At 43.2% G+C, this 13613-nt stretch overlaps 1 long non-coding RNA gene across 1 annotated transcript; it reads right to left on the reverse strand.

The window, feature by feature from the left end:
- Positions 1–511: 511 nt before the first annotated feature.
- LOC310749826 lies at positions 512–4027 on the reverse strand. The gene is made up of 2 exons (XR_014541825.1): positions 3910–4027; positions 512–855 (listed from the first exon to the last, which is right to left on the reverse strand). It is a non-coding gene; the product is annotated as an uncharacterized lncRNA (long non-coding RNA).
- Positions 4028–13613: the final 9586 nt, after the last annotated feature.

Genomic DNA, 13613 nt, shown 5'->3' on the forward strand with positions numbered 1-13613 from the left:
TGGAAGAGACAAGCCATTGCCCTGACTCAAGGCAATGCAGACAAACAGAGATATATTGTGCTTGTCCATAGAACCCTACTTTGTAACAGTTGCTGCTTACCACAGCTACTACTATGCCATAAGATGCATTGTTTTGTAATATCACATACGATATGTACAGTTATTTATTGTTTGATATTATTTTTGCTGTAAAATGTGTGAGATCATAATATTGCATTTATTTGCATTACTTAGTGCTTTAACTACTGATGAAGCCCAGGATGGCGAAACAAGGCCAATATTCCAGAAATCCTTGTCTAGACTCTGTGAAAGGGTTTTGTGGAACTGTAACAACCTTTCATGTGGATTGTTTGGACTTTATGGACAGGTGGAATAGACACCATTACACGGATGGACCTTATGCATGAAACTAGAAATTGACTAGGGAATGATCTGATCCACTGGGTCTTCTGCTTTGTTCATTTGTTGAACTTTATGAGTTACTTCTGTTGAAATTTACAATTTGATACAATGAATAGTATACCTTATTTATTTAAGAACACAGCTGGTTACGTCTCGTGTGTTTATTGATGATGCTTTACATGACCATAGGTTGGTTTGTTGTTGTTCTCTTTTCCCGCAAGCACAGAGTGAAATGGCACCCCAGGCAGCACTCACTGTGAGAGCCAGAGAGCGCGAGAGGTTCAGCCGCATGGTCCGGGGCCCCACACTGCATGAAACCAGCGAGCTGTGGGCATGTGTGCAATTTCAGTGAAAGATACACATTGGCAACCTGGCACTGCCGTTTCTTCCTTGTGTATCATCATGCATTGGCTGTTCATCATTCATGCTAACGATTAAGCAGTATATAAATGCCTGAAATAAAGAAAATAAATAGCAATAAATTTGCAGAGGAGGCCAGCTGGCAAGGAAAGTACTCAGCACCACTGCAGCTGCCCTCCTGCCCCTTGGTATCCCAGACAAAAGCACCCCAGGGGCAGAAATCCACTAGTGCTGTTGTATCGGTGCATGGTAGGAATGGGAACCTGTTGTGCCGGGGGCAGCTGGTGAGCTGCACATATATATTGAATTTTGCAATGTAGGAACACGGGTGGCGCTGTGGGTTAAACCACAGAGCCTAGGATTTGCCAGTCAGAAGGTTGGCAGTTCGAATCCCCTTGACGGAGGTGAGCTCCCATGGCTTGGTCCCTGCTCCTGCTAACCTAGCAGTTCAAAAGCACGTCAGAGTGCAAGTAGATAAATAGGCACCACTCCGGTGGGAAGGTACTGTAAACAGCGTTTCTGTCTGCTGCTCTGGTTCGCCAGAAGCGGCTTAGTCATGCTGGCCACATGACCCGGAAGCTGTACGCCGGCTCCCTCGGCCAATAAAGCGAGATGAGCGCCGCAACCCCAGAGTCGGCCACGCCTGGACCTAATGGTCAGGGGTCCCTTTACCTTTACCTTATGCAATTAGTTTGTGTAGGGTCCCACTTTTTTTAATTATACAACTCTTTGGCTGGCAAGGGCCATTGGGTAAGCAATAAAGATTTTTTTATTCAGCCTTCAGGGGATTTCAAACTGTTGCATTCTGCTAACACAGCCCTCCCCCAAGAGAATCCTCCACTATGCAATCCCTGGGGCCAGAGCTATAATCTCCAGGGTTTAACGTTCATTCCCTCTTTCCCAGGGAACTCTGGGAATTGTAGTCCTATCAGGGGAATAGGGTGTCTCCTAACTGTCAGCACCCTTAATGAACTAAAATCCCCAGTATTTTTTTGGGGGGGGAGGGAGCCACTGCTGATTATAGTGACAGGATTCTGCTTGAAAAGTATAGTGCAGAAGGAGATCACAACTCTTATCAGTATCTGAATACAGAGAGAGGAAATCTTTGTAGAGGACTCAAGTGTGCTTCAGTCTCTTTGGTTTAACCTTCCCTCTAATACTCAGCTCTCTTTTGTCTCCTGTAGCTTTATTTAATTCTCTTTCTCCCTCTTCCCAATTCCTCGCTTCCTTTATCACTGTTCCCGTTCCCTTCCTCTAGGCCTTCGCCCCTTCAGCTCCAAAGAAAACGATGAAAGAACGAACAAGACACCAGCAAGGCAGGCATCAAACATTGGCGTGCAGTTTTCCCATCCAGAAGAGGACACAAAGAAAATGAACTTGACTTCTTGGGCTCCCGTCACTGTGGGCTTGTATGTATTTAGAATTTAATTTCTCATTACAGAAGCAAATGCTCAGTTAATTATTCATAGGGCCACCTGCCTCCCTCCCCTCTACGTTTTGCATTTGAATGTCCTTTCCAAGGATTAAAGATGCATGGCTTCCTTTAGCATCTTAATCCAGTTAAATACAATAGTCAGCAATAATTCTTTTCCAGGATATTGTTCTTGGTTTGTTCACTGGCTGGTGGTGCAGGCTTTCATGGAGGCTATATATATATATATATATTTCCCCTGAAGTTTGAGAGGTTCTATTTAGGAATATAGGAAGCTCCAATTGGAGCCCTCTCAGGCCAGTGTTTCCCAGTTGTCGGTGTTTATACTACATATTTTTAGATTTGCCTTGAGAGAGTTTTTAAACCTCTTTTGTTGACCACCAGCATTACGTTTTCCATTTTTAAGTTCGGAATAGAGTAGTTGCTTTGGAAGATGATCATCAGGCATCTGCACAACATGACCAGTCCAACTAAGTTGAAGGTGCCATGGGCTTTAAAGACGCACAAACTCAGGATGAAAGGGAGAAGAGGAAGGCACACTTGGCAAACCCTCACCATGATCAACTCCCATCTGGAAACCTTTGTCCCCACTGTGGAAGGATTTGTGGATCCAGAATTGGCTTCCAGTCACTTACGGACTCACTATTAAAACCATGTTTATGGTAAGATCTACAAGTGATTGCCAAAGAAGAATAGGAAGCTGCCTTATACTGAGATTCAAACCACTGACCCATCTAACTCAGTACTGTCTACACAAGACTGGCAGTGGCTTTCCAGGGTTTAAGACCGAAGTCCCTCCCAGCCCTACCTAGAGATTGAACCTGGGACCTTCTGCATCCACTTCTATTCCTACCTGATCTGCTATACCATTGGACTTAGCGGTACTCCTAGAGGGATGCTTCAGTTAATTAAGGCTGCAACCTTATAGGGGGTGTGTAGGATGTTAGGGGAGGGGTGGTGGGGTACATGTCATGCTCCTTCTGGGGTTGTTTGTCCACCTTGCCGTCAGCTCTTACCTGTGGCTTCTAGAAGCTCTCAGCGTGTAACAACAGCCACACCCCTGAGAAATGACTAAACCAGGTGAGGGTAACCGACAGGTTTGGTAAGTTTGAAATGGGTTTACTCACAAACTCTCCAAAGGTCAGATTTATGTGCTTTTCCATACAGCATTCAGAAGAAGTGCACAGGCAGTTAACGTTACAGTGGTGAAAGTTACTGAATTATTGGTATAGGAGCTCTAGAGGGCTTGTAAGAGCCATGTGGTCCTTCCCAAAGTGAGCTAAGCCTGGCAGGACAGCTTACTCTATGGTGTTAACCCCTTTAGACTTAAGTATGTTACTTGTATGTGACTGGTTATCCCACAATAACTATTTCATTATTACACAACAACAGTAAGCAGTCCATACAGTAGAATATTGGAAGCTGGCTTATACTAAGTCAGGCCCAAAGGCCCACCTAGATCAGTTTCCAACATTTGGCAGTGGTACTCCCGGGTTTCAGGTGGCAGATCGTCTCTGTCCAACCTGGAGATGCCAGGGATTGGACCTGGGACCTTCTGCACACTTGCGGTATGGATACTTGTCTGAAAACAATGCACCTTGCATAGTTGTAGATGAGATGCCCAGTTGCTCAAACAGCTACACCTCTTACAGGAGGTCATTCCAGAGACACAGGGCAGCTATATAAAAAAGCAGCTCTGCCTGTGACTTCACTACCTTCACCGAAACAGTAAGAAGCAGGACTCTTGAAGATGATCCCGAGAGGAAGATGCGCCGCCTTGTAAGCATTTCACACACCAAGGAACCCCAGCAAATGAGCCATGTGTCTCTTCTGAAACAAAGAACATTCTCTTAAAAAAATAAGGGACATCTGGCAATTTCTACTTGGCAGTAAAAGTTACCACATTGTGACAGCAGAGCATCAATCAGCGGCGACTGACTAATGATGTGATTATTCACATTCAGTTATTGATAGGCGTGCTTAGTGCACAGAAGGAACGAGGCTCGAGGAGAATGATAAGCAGTGGCAGAGGGACATGGCACAGGAAAAGGTGCGCAGGATGAAAACTATGGAAGCTGTGGAAGATAAGGGGTGTGGAACATCAGACCACAAAGAGCAGGAGGAAGAACAAGAGTATGCCTTCCATCAGGAGTTGTGAACAGATGGCTAGGTCTAACCTGCCCTCTCCACCTCAAGCATTTTGAGGTGCTCTGCTAAGGGCTGCAAGGGAAGTGGAGAAAGCAAATAGGCCACACCAGGTGAGGCAAGCAGGTCAAATCCAGGCGAAGTCAATGCAGGCCTATTTAAGCCAAGGAGGGTGGAATCACATTCATTCATTTTTAAGCAATCTTCCAGGGACCACATGCCAGTGGTGAGGAGGGAGGGGGGCAGAGGGAAAAGTGGACAAAGCAACGTATGCAAATCTTACCTTTGTCTCTACATATAACCCTCTCCCAGACAAGCAAGAGTTCAAGGACACATTCCATCCAGGCAAAACACTGAAGCAAGGCTGGTGAGGGGAGGATAAGGAAGCCTGGAGGGCCACATTTGGGTGCTGGGCCTGAGATTTCCCATCGATAATCCAGGCAGATCAGGTGTGGGCACTACTGGCTAGGGCTTGGAAGATGTAGTCTCAGTCGGGGCTAGGCATGTCTGAGGTCCTATGTAGGCAGGCAATTCCCTTCTGCAGTATGCCCATCTCCCCGAGGAGCTGGCTGTGTTCCCTTCACAGAGTTACAATTCCCAGAGTTCCCTGAGAAGAGGGATTTGTTGCTGAAGCACTCTGGAAAATGTAGCTCTGTGAGGGGAACAGGGGTCCCCTAAGAACTCTTGGTACTAGGGGTAGTGCATTCTGGTTTGAGGCCTGAGTGTTAGGATCGTCCTACTCATGTGTAGGCCCCTGGCAGAGACACATGCCCGGCTGGCATGTTCTCTCCCTCCTGCTCGATCATCCGGGAGCTTCAAAAGCTTTCTTCTGCCCGAACATCACAGCGACTGATACCAAGAGGCATTAGCACACTTAGGATCCTGCAGAGTATTTGCAGTTTGCGTAACAGAACTCAGTAGCACAGCATTTTGGCTAATCTACTTTATTTACATATAATACACTCAGAGCATTCTGACTTAGCTCTTTCCTCTTTCTCACCAGACAGCAAAGAGAAATAAATAAATGACAAAAGTTCTACATTCCAGAACACAGTAACATAAACATCCTGTCTCCGTCACTTCCCACTATGTGGAATGAAAGCATACACCGTCATGTGATAGACAACAATCCCATGACTGCAAACACGGAGCAGGAATCCTAACACTGGGATGCTGTCCAACACTGCCACTACCACCCTTACCTGGGTTGTGCGGTAGCACCTGCAAAGCACAAAATTTGAATATGCTCATTTATGTCTCAATGCAAATTGACTTCAGCTGCATCAAAGGTGCTAATTCCAATAGATAATTACAACTTGCCATCAGCCTCACAGGCCCAACTGGCTTGGGAGGCACTTGCTGCCAGATGGGAATACCGTGAACATCATCAGCTACCCATGGCATCATCACTTGCAAGGCTCTCTCTCTTCCTGTGAGACTGGTGTTCTTGGAGGTGCATTCTTCTCCAAATTGGGGTGTGGGACTTCTCCCAAAGATGGAGGTGGCACCCAGTGTCAGTTTACATTTCTTAGTACAGAAAATTTTGATCTAATGTGTAGAGATCTTTCCTGTTCTGCTTAGTTCAAGAGGGTTCTGGAAGGTTTCTTTCTATGTGAAAGAAACAGGCAGAAGGTTTCTGATGCTTGGGTTATTCCTTCTGGGAAGCTGGTTTAAACTGGTTCTGTTATCTTTCTGACAAGGTCATGCTGACTATAATAGTCGGGCCAGGAGGAGCCTGGGTTTCACTTACTTTCTCTTTCTATCTCTTTGTTCTGGTGTGGTGTTCTGTTCTGTATGCTTAATGTTAAGGTTTAGTCTATAAGTATTATAAGTTAAGCTAAGTCTGCTGCAACTGGATCTTTTATGGACTGTGCCAATCCTGAATGTATTGGACTTGTGGCCATTATGCTCATTTGCCTTCAGTAGCAGTAAAGCTCTCCTGGATGCAGAACAATTGCCTCTGGTCTATTTTTGGGAACTCTGCAACATATTTAAGTTTTTTCCTCATCTGGACAACACCTAGTTTTCAGTGATAAGACAGAGGACCCCTCCTTCTGCATTCCAGCCTCCCTTCCTGGTGTGGCGCTGACTCCCATTGCTAAGGAATCTGTCTTCAGTGTGGATGGGGAATGACAAAGACCTGGGAGGACCATCTCGCACTTCCTAGCCTCTTTGCGCTATGGGGCAGGGTCCCCATCCTGCCTCTCAGGTCACCCCACCAACTGCATTCTCTGCATCCTCCTCCTTTTCATCACCTGCCAGCAACTGCAATCTTAGCCCCGAGCCTGTGTGGCAGATTAGTGAGAATCCGGAAGCAGCTGCAGGAAAGAGTGCTTTGCTTTGACAGACCTAATTTATTTGTTGAAAATCTGAAAGTGGGAACCTGCTTTGCCAGGAAATTCCTCCAGGTGATATTTTTTAAATGCAGAACCTGCCTCTAAATGGTGCGATGACTGAATTGGTGTTAGAAACCTGAAGAACATGAACATGGTTCTCCCAGGACAACTGAAGTAAGCAAGCAAACAAATTAATTGTTTAAGTGCTTTACAAATCTCTCCATGCAAACTGTTGAGACAATGTAAACATCTACCTCCCTCTCCTTGAAGTTTTACAGGCAATTAATTTAATTGGTTATGGCTGGTCTCATAGCTTCTGTTATGAACAAGAGCTATTCATTGCAAAGGTCAAGGGTAGTCTTGCAGTATATTAGCTGTAATTCTCTGAGGCATAATTTAGTTATTTATGTTGTAAGTTGATGTGCTTTGAGGTTCCTTCGCTATTGCTCTTTGCTACTCTCATGCAGCATTATAGATATGTTACAACATTGCACACTGCAATGCATTGCTTATCTAAGGTTGATTATTCTCATATTAACCAGACCTGCTATTGAAATCTTCATTAAGAAGATCTGCTCAGAGCTCACATCACCACCTTATGAACTAAGGTGGGTGGCAATGAGAGACAAGCATCTTCTTGAAGGAATGGGTTTCTGTGTAGTAAGTTTAAAAACTGACTCACCCCACCTCTTTTTGTTCTTTCAAAAGAGAGCACTTTTAAATGCGTAAAACTTGAACTGTTGAGCAAAACCATAATAAGGACACAACTGCATAAACAGTTCTGTCCTTTATCAGGACAGGCAAGGGATGGCCTTGGCTCTCCAGGGGAACAAAGAAAACACGTCAGAACTTTATCTTATGTGCTGACCACAAAATACGCGCAATACCAATGTCTGGGGGAAACGCCAAAAGCATGTTCCCGGAGTTTATGACGTCTTCCCAGATAAGAGTAGGAAGAGGAAGATCCTTTTATGGTCAGAAGTACAGGAAGGAAGATCCTTTTATGGTTGAGAGTACCAGAGAGTACATATGTGATGTCAACCTGCGTACCTGCGTAAACTCTTTCTTTGAACGAACCTCGGTGTCATTTTGACTTCCTTCCTCCTGTCCCGGAGCAACGCAGACCCAATCGGTGATCTCCAATAAGGCTACATTCTCAGTCGTGATTCATTGTGATACTTCTAATGTCCCTCTTGTTCACTTTTTGATGGCTTCCAGACACCACTTGAAAATAGGGATGAGTGGATCAGTCATTTTCTGGGCCTGGTAAAATTCACATTTATTTATACATAAATCAGTTCCATCCCATTCTCACTTTAAAGTGCTTTTGGGTGGGGTTTTTCCCCCCAGCCAAGAACTATATTGCAAAATTCAGGGAAAGTGTGAAATCTGAAGGATAGTTATGTTTGGATCTGTGTATTCGTCCAGGAGGTGGTGAATCAGGTTGCTTTGCTTAACACCATTGTTTTTGAATTTATTGTAAAAAATGATCCCTCCCCCAGGCCCCTAGAGTGTTTTAACCATCAATCTAACTTCCAGGGGGACCTTGGAAATTTTAGCATTTAGAGGGGAATGGGGTGTCTGAAAAACTCCATACTTTTCTTTCTTTATTATTTTTTTGTTACATTTATGTATCACCCTTTCTTCCAAGTATGTGTATGTTATGCCACACTGGCTCTTAACAGATTAGAATTCCCAGGATCCTTTGGGAGAAACCATGACTGTTTAAAGTGGTATGGTGCTGTGCAGGAACCCCCTGCCCACCTATGACCCCTATAGATGTATTTTTAACCACCACCAAGGGACTAGGGCACCATGAACTGGCAGGATGAGGGGTATAGCCAGGACTGGGACACACTAGGGCTAGAGACACTAGGGCTTGAGACCGAGTGCCCAAACTGCAACCCAAAACCCACTTATTTATCACAAAGTGCCAACACGGCAATTTAACCTGAATACTGTGGTTTTAGTTTAGAAAAAACAACCCATACATTAACATCTTTTGTCTTAAAAGAAAAACACAATAACAGAGCTTTCAATGATACAAACAATTTTTTTTTGAAGGGTAAAAGTTTGCATTTGGCACGCTTTTGAACAATTAGTGTGATTTTTGCTGTTGTACGCATGCTGATAATTTGTCTAACCTTGCTGAACTCAAGGCGGCTTACTCCCGAGTAGGAACAACAAACTAGCGGGAGGCCCTGGCGCATCAAAAGTTGAGGCCTGGACAGAGCGGCAGTTTCCCAGCACAAGCCCTCTTCTCCTTCTCCCCCCAGTGCGGCCTCGAGGGTGAAAATGGTGCCCTGGCAGTGCTCGGACCATGCTGGAAGCGGCCAGGAGACTCCTGCAGTGCTGGAGCACCAGTCTCACCCCCTAGCTATGGCCCTGCTGGGGCAACAGCGCGCATGCCCACAGAGAGGGCTCTGAGTGCCCCCTCTGGCACGAGTGCCATAGGTTCGCCACCACTGTCCTAGGTCCTAGCCTGATCCTTTTATTCTCCCTCCCAAAGTGCTGACTCCACCCATCTCTGACTTGCTGTCATTTTAGCCAATCAGAAAGAGGCTCCAGCCCTCTGGTGGAATTCTGAGGCACTGCACCACCAGACTCCAGTATCACATGCCACTGTAAACATATGGCATAGATGGGACAGGGTGGTGCTGTGGTCTAAACCACTGAGCGTCTTAGGCTTGCCAATCAGAAGGTCGGCAGTTTGAATCCGCGCGATGGGGTAAGCTTCTGCCAACCTAGCAGTTCGAAAGCACACCAGTGTAAGTAGATAAACTGATACTGCTGCGATGGGAAGGTAAACAGCATTTCCATGATGTGGCGTTTGCCCGTTCTTTTGGAAATGTCTGTACAGGGAGAGAGAAAGGGTTAATAGGCAGACCAATAGAAAAGCCCAGAGGCTGAGCCTACTTCTTTTTAAAAGGCTTAGCCAGAGGTTTAGACAGTTGGGAAAAAGCAGCTGGAAGACAGATAGAAATAGAGAGACAGTTAGTGCAGTTGGTTCTTGTGTGAGGGGAGGTAGAAGAGTGGGAGTGAGTTAGAGACTGGATAAAATAAGACTAAGAGGGTAAAGGGTAACAGCCTTTCAAATGCATTTAAAGTTTATTTGTGTTTGCAATAAACTCCAATCTTCGTTGTTAACTTGAGAACCCGGCTGAGACTAAGTGTTTTACCGGGGAGAACCTGGTTGGTGGCAGCGGATTAGTGGTGTACGGGTCAATAGTCCATGAAACAACCGGGGGCTCCGTACGAACGCCACACATGCGCTTCGGCTTCCATCTCTTGTGCCAGAAGCGGTTTAGTCATGCTGGCCACATGACCTGGAAAGCTATCTGTGGACAAACGCCGATTCCCTTGGCCTGAAAGCAAGATGAGCGCCACAACCCCATAGTCACCTTTGACTGGACTTAACCATCCAGGGGTCCTTTATCTTTTTACCTTTTGTGGTATAGATGAGGCCTTAGTCCTCAAGCACCCCTAAAACAGTAAGCCCCATTGAACAAAGTGGGACTTATTTTTGAGTAGACATGAATAGGTTTGCACTGAAAGTCTGGAATGCTAAACACAGTGGAGTGTAAGCCCTATTGGATATAGTGGGGCTGCTGAGTAAATAAGCATAATATTGTAAGAGTTATATCCGGCCCTGAAGAATGCTGTTAGTGGCTAGTAGCTATGCTGGCTATCTTCTACCTGCACTGCCTGAGGCAATATGACTCTGGATACCACTTGGGTAGGGTTCTGTTCCATTAAGGACCTGCTTTGGGGCTTCTCATAGGTCTCACCGCTGTGAGAAGAGGATGTTAGACTGCATGGGCCATTGTTTTGCCCAAGCAAGCTCTTCTTATGATCAGTCCACCCTGATGAATGCTCTCTGCAATGCACTTCCATTGAAACACTGGGTACAGGCTGCTATTAGCTGTTCTGTTCAATGTCAGGTGCAGTTCTTTAATACTGCTTGATACTCCATTGAGTAATATTAACAGCGTACAACTGTGAGGTTTTCAGAGTCTGCCAATACACTTCTCTTGTGCTGCAACCAGCTGTTGAGGCAGGATTTGAACAATTTAGATTTTTCCTTGTTGTTCACAGACTAAGGAAGTGCATAAACCATTTTAGCAGGAGTTCTGCTAACAAGCAACAGCTGCCAAGGTAATGAGTGTGTTTAAATAACCAGATTGATGTAGGAGGGGCTCTCTGTCGACGGAGAAAGGAAATGGGGAGGGGGAAAGTAAAAAACAACAATGCCATGGAGCTTGACAGAGTTGCTGGTATGTGGTATAATGCAAAGGAAAGACCACCTTATCAGCATGAGGGCTAATTTAAGAAATGTTCAGTTTGGTGGAAAACAACTTGCTTCGTTTGCCTGTTTTTGGTGCGTGCTTTTATTTTTATTTTTATTTTTTTTTGAATTTGCATGAGGACTTAATTTTTTTTATGAAATATTTATTGAGATTTTACAAAAAACAAAGGTTTACAAAATAGAAAGAAAACATATAAAAAGAGATAAATAAAAAAAGAACATACAAAAATACATAAAATAGAAAAAAGAAGATAGAAAAAATAAACATACAAAATACAAAAAACGAATAAGTAAGAAAAAATTAAAAACAAATCCATTTTTTATATCTTTAAACTCATTAGCTTGTTTCTTTGACCTCCTCACACCTCCCCTTTTTGTATTCCCATTTACATAATCAAATCAACAAATCCTTACCCTCTTTCTTTTATCTTAACTCTATATCTTAACATATTATAACTCTATATTTTCATCCATTATCAATCCATTTTTGCATATTCTTATTAACTTTGTTGCTAATACCACTTATTTTCAATCCAACATCATTTTAACATTCATTAATTTTACAGTGTTTCTGCAGATAGTCTTTAAATTTCTTCCAATCTTCTTCCACCAACTCTTCTCCCAGGTCTCGGATTCTGCCAGTCATTTCCGCCAATTCCATATAGTCCATCACCTTCATCTGCCACTCTTCCAGGGTGGGTAAGTCTTGTGTCTTCCAGTACTTTGCAATAAGTATTCTTGCTGCTGTTGTTGCATATATAAAGAAAGTTCTATCCTTCTTTGGCACCAATTGGCCGACTATGCCCAAAAGAAGGGCCTCTGGTTTCTTCAGAAGGGTATATTTAAATACCTTTTTCATTTCATTATAGATCATCTCCCAGAAAGCCTTAATCTTTGGGCACGTCCACCAAAGGTGAAAGGATGTACCTTCATTTTCTTTACATTTCCAACATTTATTATCGGGCAAATGATAGATTTTTGCAAGCTTGACTGGTGTCATGTACCACCTATATATCATTTTCATAATATTCTCTCTTAAGGCATTACATGCCGTAAATTTCATACCGGTGGTCCACAACTGTTCCCAGTCAGCAAACATAATGTTATATCCAACATCTTGTGCCCATTTAATCATAGCAGATTTAACCGCTTCATCCTGCGTATTCCATTTTAACAGCAAGTTATACATTCTTGAAAGTATCTTAGTTTTAGGATCTAACAGTTCTGTTTCCAATTTTGATTTTTCCACCTGGAAGCCAATTTTTTTTGTCCAAATTATAGGCCTCTCTTATTTGATAATAATGAAGCCAGTCTCGCACTTTATCTTTTAGTTTCTCAAAACTCTGCAATTTCAATTTGTCTCCTTCTTGTTCCAGTATTTCCCAATATTTTGGCCATTTGGCCTCCATATTGAGCTTTTTCTGAGCCTTTGCTTCCATTGGTGACAACCACCTTGGGGTTTTATTTTCAAGTAAGTCTTTATATCTTATCCAGACATTAAACAATGCTTTCCTGACAATATGGTTTTTAAATGCTTTATGTGCTTTAACCTTGTCGTACCACAAATATGCATGCCACCCAAAAACATTATTAAAACCTTCTAAGTCCAAAATGTCTGTGTTCTCAAGAAGCAGCCAGTCTTTCAACCAGCAGAATGCTGCTGATTCATAGTAAAGTTTAAGGTCTGGCAGGGCAAATCCGCCTCTTTCCTTTGCATCAGTTAATATTTTAAATTTTATTCTGGGCTTCTTGCCCTGCCAGACAAATCTAGAAATATCTCTCTGCCACTTCTTGAAACAGTCTATCTTGTCCAAAATTTGCAATGATTGAAATAAAAATAACATTTTTGGCAATACATTCATCTTTATAGCTGCAATTCGACCCAACAAGGAAAGCTTCAAATTTGACCATATTTCTAAGTCTTTTTTCACTTCTGTCCAACATTTCTCATAGTTATCTTTAAATAAGTTTAAGTTCTTAGCAGTCATATTAACCCCCAAATATTTTACTTTCTTAACTAATGTTAAACCAGTCTCCTTCTGAAACCTCTCTTTCTCAATCGGTGTTAAGTTTTTCTCAAGAACTTTAGTTTTTGACTTGTTCAGCTTAAATCCTGCCACATGACCAAATTCTTGAATCAGTTCTAATACTCTTTTCGTACTAGATTCTGGCTCCTGTAACGTCAAAACTAGGTCATCTGCAAAAGCTTTCAATTTGTATTGTTTGGCTCCGACCTGAATACCTTTCATCAGACGGTCCCTTCTAATCATATTTAACAAAACCTCCAGGACCGAGATAAAAAGCAATGGGGAAATTGGGCAACCTTGTCGTGTCCCTTTCTCTATCTTTAATTCCTCTGTCATCACATTATTAACTATTAGCTTAGCCTTTTGTTCTGAATAAATTGCACTTATACCATTTTCAAACCCTTGACCAACCCCCATCCCCTGAAGATTTTTCTTCATAAAATTCCAAGAAATGTTGTCAAAGGCTTTCTCTGCATCTATGAAAATTAAAACTGCTTTGGTATTAATATTCACTTGCAACTTCTCCAAAATGTTAATTATGTTCTTCGTATTGTCAGACAAGTGTCAACCTGGGAGAAAGCCAGCTTGGTCCTTATGTATCTCTT

Source organism: Podarcis filfolensis, assembly GCF_964270895.1.
Source record: "Podarcis filfolensis genome assembly, chromosome: 14".
NCBI lineage: Eukaryota > Metazoa > Chordata > Lepidosauria > Squamata > Lacertidae > Podarcis > Podarcis filfolensis.